Here is an 8,819-nt window from a genome sequence, read left to right as displayed (position 1 = left end):
GATATATGACTTGCAAACATTTTCTCCCGTTTAATAGGTTGGCTTTCCTCTCTGCTGATTGTGTCCTTTGATGTACAGAAATGTTTAATCTTGATGCAGTCTAGTTTATCTATTCTTACTCTTCTTGTCTATACTTTTGGCATCATATTTAAGAAATCATTGCCACATTCAATGTAAGGAACCTATATTTTCTTTATTTGTGCATTATAGTTACACATATTGGTAGAATTTGTTGTTACATTTTTTTTGTGGGGGCCTATTTTGTACTATGTTTTGAATATGGTTTGTCCCCATCAAAATGCATGTTGAGGCTTGATCCTCAATGTACCAGTGTTGAGAGATCATGGGATCTTTAAAAGGTGTCATGTCATGAGGGTTCCACTTTCATTAAGCAATCGGTGCTGTCTTTCAGGAGCATGTGACTTCTTGCTCTTGCAAGACGGGATTATTACCTTGAGAGCTGTTTTTTTATAAAGCATATTTCCTCTTCCACGTGTGCCTACTTGCCCTTTTGCTCTCTGTCATCAGTTTAAACAGCACAAGGCCCTCACAAGAAGGAGAGAAGATGCCAGCACCATGCTTTTAGGCTTTTCAGCCTCTAGAACCATGAGCCAAAATAACCCTCCATTCTAACCATCTCAGGTATTCTGTTATGGCAACAGAAAACAGACTAAGACACTATGATCAACTGAGAAAATGTGATTTTTTCCACCTGGGGCAAGGTTCCACGTGTTGGCCTACTAAAGAGTATACTGAAGTGTTTTCCTGGGCCATCTTTCATGTCTAGACAATTGCATTGATGGGTAAGAGAAGAGTCCATGTGGACAATGCCAAACATCATAGACCTCTGGGTTGTGCCTGCCCTGTGGTTGCAGTCACCCTTAGGCAGGTCATAGACAGATGCCATGGTAGTCAGTTTCACAGGTGCTGTGTGACACTATACAATTAAGGTTGTCATCAGCATAGGCAGGTTTTACATAGGCTAAAGTATGTTTACAGGAGAAGGCCATATCTAGATGCTTCATGTTAATTACTGTTTCTTACCTGCTGGGCATTACCTCTCTTTTTATTAACTTACTCCCTGCATGCCAATGGCAGCTTGGACCCTAAGAGCCCTGAGGCTTTGTTTGTCTTTGTTATGGTTTAGATGTGAGGTATCCCTTGAAAAGCTCCTGTGTTAACGAAGGAATATTCAGAGGTAAATGATTAGATTAAGGGCTGAACATAATCAGCCCCTCCTAGATTGAATGAACTAACTGGGTGTTAACAATAGACCAAGTGGGTCATGGCTGGAGGAGGTCACTGGGGGCAGGCTCTGAAACGATCCCTCTTTCTTGAGGCTCCTTCCCCTATCTACTTCCTCCACCTCACCCTTCCACCATGATATTCTGCCTCACCTTGGACCCAGAGCAATGGAATCGTGGTCCATGAACTGAGACCTCTAAAACCATGAGCCAAAATAAAATTTTCCTCCTCTAAGTTGTTCTTGTCAGGCATTTTGGTCACAGCAACACAAAGTTGACTGATACAGTCTTTTCCTGAGAAGAATCAAATCAAAGAGGTCTCTAAGTTTATTTCCCTACAAGATATTAGCCTGTATATTTTATGGGTACCACTATCCAGCACCAGTGTCCTTGACAGCCCTGAGTCTTGGCCAGCAAAGACAGAACAACAGCAAGGACAGTGCAATGAGGGTGATAGTTGTTAACTCTTTATAGCACTTTGCGGCTTATACAGCATTTAATTATAGTACCTCACTGAATCTGTACATCAAACCAGTGAAGTTACTATGGCTGTCCTCCATGCTTCATCCCCCCAATCTTTACCAAACTCTAATTGATAGATAAAAATTGTATATATTTAAGGTGTAAAACTTTTTAAAAATATTTTTTAGTTGTAGATGGACATAATACCATTATTTTATTTATTTATTCTTATGTGGTACTGAGGATCAAATCCAGTGCCTCACAAGTGCTAGGTGAGTGCTCTACCACTGAGCTACAATCCCGGTTCCTAAGGTTTAAAACTTAATGTGCATTTTTTTGTTCTGTTTAGATTTTTAGGTTTTGTTTTATTTTGTTTTGAGGTTGGGTCTCGCTATGTTGCCCAGACTGGCCTCGCACTCTTGCCTCAGCCTGGGTGCTGGGATTACAGGCTAGCAACAGCACATACACTACAACTTGATGTTTTGATATGCATATATCCAGTGAAATAATCACAACACTAAAGGTAGTTATCTTATCTATCATCTCACATAGTTACTATTTTCTTTTTGTGTGTGGTAAGAGCACTTAAGATCTACCTTCCTAACAAATTCCAAGTATATAATACAGTATTGTTAACTATGGTCACACTGCTGTGCATTAGATCTCCATTCATTCTACATAACTGGAGTTTTGTGCCCCTTGACCAGCATCTCCTCCTATCCCTTCCTCTAGCCCTGGTAACCACCTTTCTGCTCACTACCTGCAGGAGCTTATTTTAGATTCTTTTCTCTACTTGCTTTTATATACTCAGCTCTCTCCAGCTGAGGCATTCTTCTGCAGCTTCATATAACCTCTTACTATTTCTACCCTCTTAGCTCAGTCCACACCTTCCTAACTTTCCTAGTTGGGGCATCTGCTCTCTGGGGTCAATTGCCATAGGATCCTGCACATATCTCTATCCTATGTCTTATTGTATACATGGCCATTGACTGTTTGCATATGCCTCCTTCAAAATATTTAATTTTGTCTTCTTAACATACTGGGAATAGACAATAATATTCCCTGAATTTATAGATAAATTACTGGGGCTGCCAGAATATTTTTCCAACTTATGGAGAGAGAAGCCAGGAGTAGACCTTGGTCTTTGAGCTTGAATCCCAAATTCCTACTCTACATCACTGTGTTAGTTTTATGTTGCTATGACAAAATAGTTGAGAAAAATCAACTTAAAGGAGGAAATATTTATTTTGATTCATGGTTTCAGAGGTTTCAGTCTCTGATCATTTGAACCTGTTGCTTTGGGCCTCTGGAGAGGCAGGGAGCATGTGGTGGAAGAGAGCAGCACATCTCATGGTGGCTGGGAAGCAGAGAGAGAGACGCAAGTTATGGGCTGGTGACAAGATATACCCTTCAAGGACATGCCGTAGTGACCTGCTTCCTCCAGTTAGTACCTACCTCCTGCAGTTTCCACCACCTCCCAATAGCACCACCAGCTGGAGACCAAGCCTTTGGAGCTCTAGGGAAGTATCTAGGTTCAAGCAATAACAGTCATGCAGGGTGTTTCTCTGACCATCCACAACTGAAGTCCTAATTTCAGGCATTTGTGTAATGTGTATGTAATCAATACATGGAGCAAGCTGATCTTATGGGATGGAATCTTTATTTTTGCCTCCCACTCTTCTCCACCAGCAAAAACCGTCATGGGTAGAAGGAGGCCTTCTTCACCTCTGTTCTCCCCAACTCCATCTTGCAGACCAAGGTTTCTGGTTTCTCCAGTGGCAAAGGTGGTAAAGAAAGAAGGAAAACGGAGCAGGAAAGTAGGGCTGGAGAGCGAGGCACTCACCTCAGGTGCAAAATGTAAGGGGCTTAAGAGTCAAATAAGAGTGCATATTTTAAAAGTCTAAATTTATGCAGAAAATTGGATGAACAGAATAACAAAAATGTAAACAAAGAAAGAGCATTGTTTTTCATTTCATGGCTTTGAGTTATCATGCAGTGGGTACAGTGTTTCTGATCAGTCCAAGTTTCATCAGGCATTATGTCCCTTGATGTGTGGGTTTATGAGGGTTTACAGTGGTTTGTAAATAGACAGTGCTACTCATGACTGCATATATAATTAATGTTTTTGATTGTAGAGCCTTCATTAACTTTTCAAATCGGTTTAAAATATGGAAGGATATTTTGCTGAGTGTATATATGTCAGCACCAATATTTTCCTGGTAGATTCAATGTGGCATGACATGGTACCACAAGAAAGTTCTTATTTTGTTAGTAGACTTGGAAGATGACTTTCTAACTCAGCCTGGCAGGTGCTTAAAACCGATATTCCTCCCACCAGACTTTTCTTGGTGGGATCTCCAGAGGCCTCCCCTGGGGACATTTTGTTGCATGCTGTGGGAGAAGTGTTTTCCAGTTTGGCTAGTTTTCTCTCTGTTTTTAGAAGGTTTGTGTGGGTATAGACTCTTGCTTTCTGATGTCCCTTCATTCCCTGGGGGTTCCTAGGGAAGGTTTTAAAATGATTCCAGGTTGACTTTCTACTGAGGGCCATAGTGAATGTCCTTTGCTCTGAATACTCTGGGAGCACAAGCCACCTCCTCCCGACTCTTACCACCTTTTGGATGTAATAACAGCCTTCCTCTGCTTTAGGATTTTCCAGGAGGAAGGCAGGTACAAGTTCACACTGTGTTTTCTTCCTCACTTGATATGAAGGGAGAAGGTCCCTGTGCTACTCCCCTAATTTGGGAGAGATAACACCACCATGGTTTTATGCAAATAAAGTTTTCTGGAAATTCTTTTTCAACAATTTGTTCTTTATGCTCTTAATGTGGTAAAGGAGTTTTAAGAGGCATGCTACCAGTTTTCAAATATCTACTTTAGGATGATCTGTCTCAACATTCATTTTGGCATCAAATATCTATATAGCCTTGAGGTCTTGGTTGAAAAGAGGTATTTTCTCCAATTTTGATCTGATAAGAGAAAATAAGTAGTGAATTAAGATCCCAATGACCTAAATACCTCCTTATAAGTCCCACCTCTTACTAGGTTCCACCACCTCCAATTGTGCCTCTCTGGAGACCAAGACACAGGCCTTTGGGGGAACATTCAGCATCCAGACTATAAGAAGGACACGACTCTTTAATACACCCTACTGAGAATAGCTAAAGCTCACAAGAACTCAAAGGTGGCAGTAGTTACAGTCTTAATATTAAATGAAATAATGTATATGAAAGACTTGGGACTGGAAGTATACCCAGTGGTAAACCTCATGCTTAGCATGTGCAAGGTCATGGATTCAATTCCCAGCATCCCCCCTAATATTTTTATTAAAAACTTATAAACTTTGAAGAGCTATTTGACGGTTCATTATTTTTACTGACTTTCTCTGGAAACTGTAATGTCAAAATATATGGCAAAGTCAGCCAAGTTACTTTTTTTCTTTAAATTTTTAAGATTTTTTTTAACTTGTAGATAGATACAATGTTTATTTTATTTATTTATTTTCATGTGGTCCTGAGAATTGAACCCAGTGCCTCACACATGCTAGGCAAGTTCTCTACTACTGAGCTACAGCCCCAGCCCAATGTCAGCCAAGTTTCTAAGTGAGTGAGTCACTAATTTAAAATTAACAGAATTCAGGACTGGGAATGTGGTTCAGGAGAGAGCACTTGCCTAGCATGCACAAGGCCCTGGGTTCAATCCCAGGGGGCGGGAGGTGGGGGAATTCAATTAAATGACTGTCTTTCTCCTACTACATGAATATGATGCCAGTCTTTGGGGTGTTGCTGTGGAAGTTTGATAGCCAGTCCCAGGCCAGCTTCTCTGTATTATCTCTCTGTTAGCACTCCTTATAAAATTTATCTCATCCAAGAAAACCCAAATCATAGTAAGGGTGTCTTCTTAGGTCTGTTTTGAATTGAAGTACCACTGTCATGGAATAGGAATTTATTTATATACTCTATGTCAGACTGATCTGACATCTGTCCATCTTATTACCTGTAATTTCTTCAGAGAAGCTTTTGGAGTATCAAGGTCCCTTAATAGGATGCATGACTGGTGATGGCAGGGACTTTGTCCTCCTGCCCTGTGTCCCTAGAGCCTAGCACAGGGTAGGGGCTCAGTGGTCATGTGTTGAATGAATGGATTCATTTACTCAATCTACTTTATGTTTTCTGGGACCTACAGGGAGAAGTCAAGGTCCTTGCCTCTCTGACAGCTTAGGGTTCCTTTAGGAGAGACCAACCAATGAATGGACAATTGGCATGCAGTCTGAAAAACCCTTTTGTAGGATACATCTATGTTGTTGTGAGAGCCAGAGGAGTATATAATCTAGTCTGGGTGAGGGCAGAGGGAATGGGGTAGCTCAGATAAGATATTTTAAAAGAGTGTTGAATTAAGTGTTTAGGGTCAAGTAAAAGTTACTCAGGGGCTGGGGTTGTAGCTCAGTAGTAAAGTGCTTGCCTAGCGTGTGTGAGGCACTGAGTTTAAAATTCAGCACCACATAAAAATAAAATTTTTAAAAAGTATTGTGTCTATTTACAACTTAAAAAAAAGTCATTCAGATAAGAGCAGTAAAGAAAACTTGCATGTGGAAAAGGAAAGAGGCCAAAGGGTATGTTTGCATAGCACTGCTATAAGGCAGAGATGCCTTGGTATGTGTGTGCGCGCATCCATGTGCTGCAAAGGCTCACTGGTGCTCATTCACTTTCCTCCTGTGGTCCCTCTGAAGACCCACAACCCTACCTCCAAATAATGCATTGGACTGAAACAGAATGCTTGATGCCTATGTGCTGCATTCTTTGCTGCACCTACATCCATCCTTTCCCCCAAATCATTTGATTCTCCTTGATGCTCATTCACCTGGTCATGGCTCCTTTTCTTTCCTGACCCAGAGTGGGTGTGACCTCCTCGTTTGTATGGATTGTGATCCTTGGTGCAGGAATCATTTCTGTTTTTGTTTGTTTGTTTGTTTGTTTATTTTTACCCAGAAGTGCTGGGAATTGAACCCAGGACCTCACACATGCTAGCAAGTACTCTGCCACTGAGCTACACCCCCAGCAAGGATCGTCTCTAAATCAGTCCCAAGATGGTTATCCCAGAGCAATGAGATGCCTTTATATCACAAATGGTGATTTTTCCCCCATAGAGAATTATCTAGTTGTCTTAATTTTCTATTTTTCTTTACTCAAAGGCACATCTAAATATTGTGTCTTTATACAGCTCATTAGTGGTAGGGGGTGAAACGATTCAAGGATACCACACCCCTAAGGCAATGGAACAATGGAATATAACTGGGTTCCCATAAAACCACTACCACTATTTAGCTATATAACTTTGAAAACAGTAGTTTTCTTGTATTTAAAACAAAAGCTGGACTAGTACTGGATGATCCATAACATGTAGTCCTGCTTGAATTCTCATCAGAGAGAAAATATTTGACCTTATAAGCAAGGTGGGAGAGGTACCTTGTTATTGTCCATAATGAGCAGAAATAGCAGGCATTGCAACTCCTCTCTCTTTCCTCCTCCCTTTCCCTCTTTTTCCCTCTCTCTCTCTACTTCTTTTCTCTCTCCCTCTCTCCTGCCTCCTCTCTCTCTCACACACACTCACTCACTCACTCACTCACTCACTCACTCACACTGGATGGAAACAATTCACTTAAAGGAAATCAGCCTAGCAGAAACCTAGCAGTGGGTGTAAGATTAGCATTCTCCATAAATGTTTTGATAATTGTACACTTGTAATTAAGTTATGCTTGAGAAAACTGGTTCTCACGGTGCAGCTTAAGAACTTCCTTCACTGCTTATTCAACTCTAAAGTTGAGTGAGTCTCTATGTTCATCAATTTAGTTCATCCCAGGGTCCAAAGCATTAAGATACTGTGGAGAAGATGGTATCATCTATGACTTCTGACTAACATGTGGTGGAAATCGGTGATCTGTATTTTTCTGAAGGAAAAGAAAGTACCAAATCTGTTTATATTCAGGTTGTTGACTATCTTCCCATCTAAAGGAGAGCTAATTACACTGTCTTTCTTCAAGGGGGTAGTTTCTTCTGCATCTCTACTATTGTGTTTGCATGCATATGTGTGTGTGTACCTGTCTCAAAGTAACAATTCCAGTTTGGCAACCCCCTAATTGCAGGGATTGCTAAAAAGATTATTATGCATGTTATTGCAGAGAGCTCAGCACCCTATAAAGTCATGTGGCAGGAACTAGGGCATTTCTCAATTTACCACATTAATATTGCAATAAACCAATTCCTCTCTGTAAACATCAGGCCAATGAGCACTACCTACAGGGTGGCTTTGTAGGGTCTTCAGAAGAACTTCTTTCCCCAGGAAGATGGGAAAATCAAAATACTTTTGTTAATTTTTATCTTGTCTTTGACTTCTCTCCTTTTATATCTTATTTTTTCTCACTGAAAAAAAGAATACATGCTGAATATAAAAGGTTTTTAAAGTGCAGAAAAGCATAAAGAAGCAGAAATAAAATGAATTGCAATCCCACTTCCCAGTCATGACCACTACTAACCTTTGAAAATTGTACTCCCTTCCATTTTTTCTTCCCCATGAACGTAAAAAAAACAGTTATTCCTTGCTTTTTATACTTAATAGTACAGGATAGGCATTTTTCTTATTTAAAAATTAACTAATGTTTTATTTATGGAATTTGCCTAAACCCCTATTATTAGATGTTAGAGTTAATAATTTTTCACTTAAATGAGAAATGCTGCATTGATTATCTTAATATAAAAATACTTGTACATATTCTGGGTCACTTATTTAGTATAGATTCTTAAAATCTGGAATGACAGGATCAGAAAATAGACTATTTTAAACAGTCTCTTCCTTTTTTGGGGGGAGGGGTACTAGGGATTGAACCCAGGGGCACTTAACCATTAAGCTACATCCCCAGTCCTTCTAATTTTTTTTTTTTTTTTTTTTAAATTTTGAGACAGGATCTCACTAAGTTGCTTAGGGTCTTGCTAAGTTGCTGAGGCTGGCTTTGATCTTGTGATCATCCTGCCTCATTCTCCCAAGCTGCTGGGTTTCCTGGTGTGCTACCAAGGTGGTCATTTTAAAACCTCTTTAAATACACTGAGAAATTCATATTCC

Source organism: Sciurus carolinensis, chromosome 8, assembly GCF_902686445.1.
Source record: "Sciurus carolinensis chromosome 8, mSciCar1.2, whole genome shotgun sequence".
Classification (NCBI taxonomy): domain Eukaryota; kingdom Metazoa; phylum Chordata; class Mammalia; order Rodentia; family Sciuridae; genus Sciurus; species Sciurus carolinensis.
The sequence above is the reverse complement of the archived record's forward strand: the minus strand, read 5'-3'. Positions refer to the sequence as shown.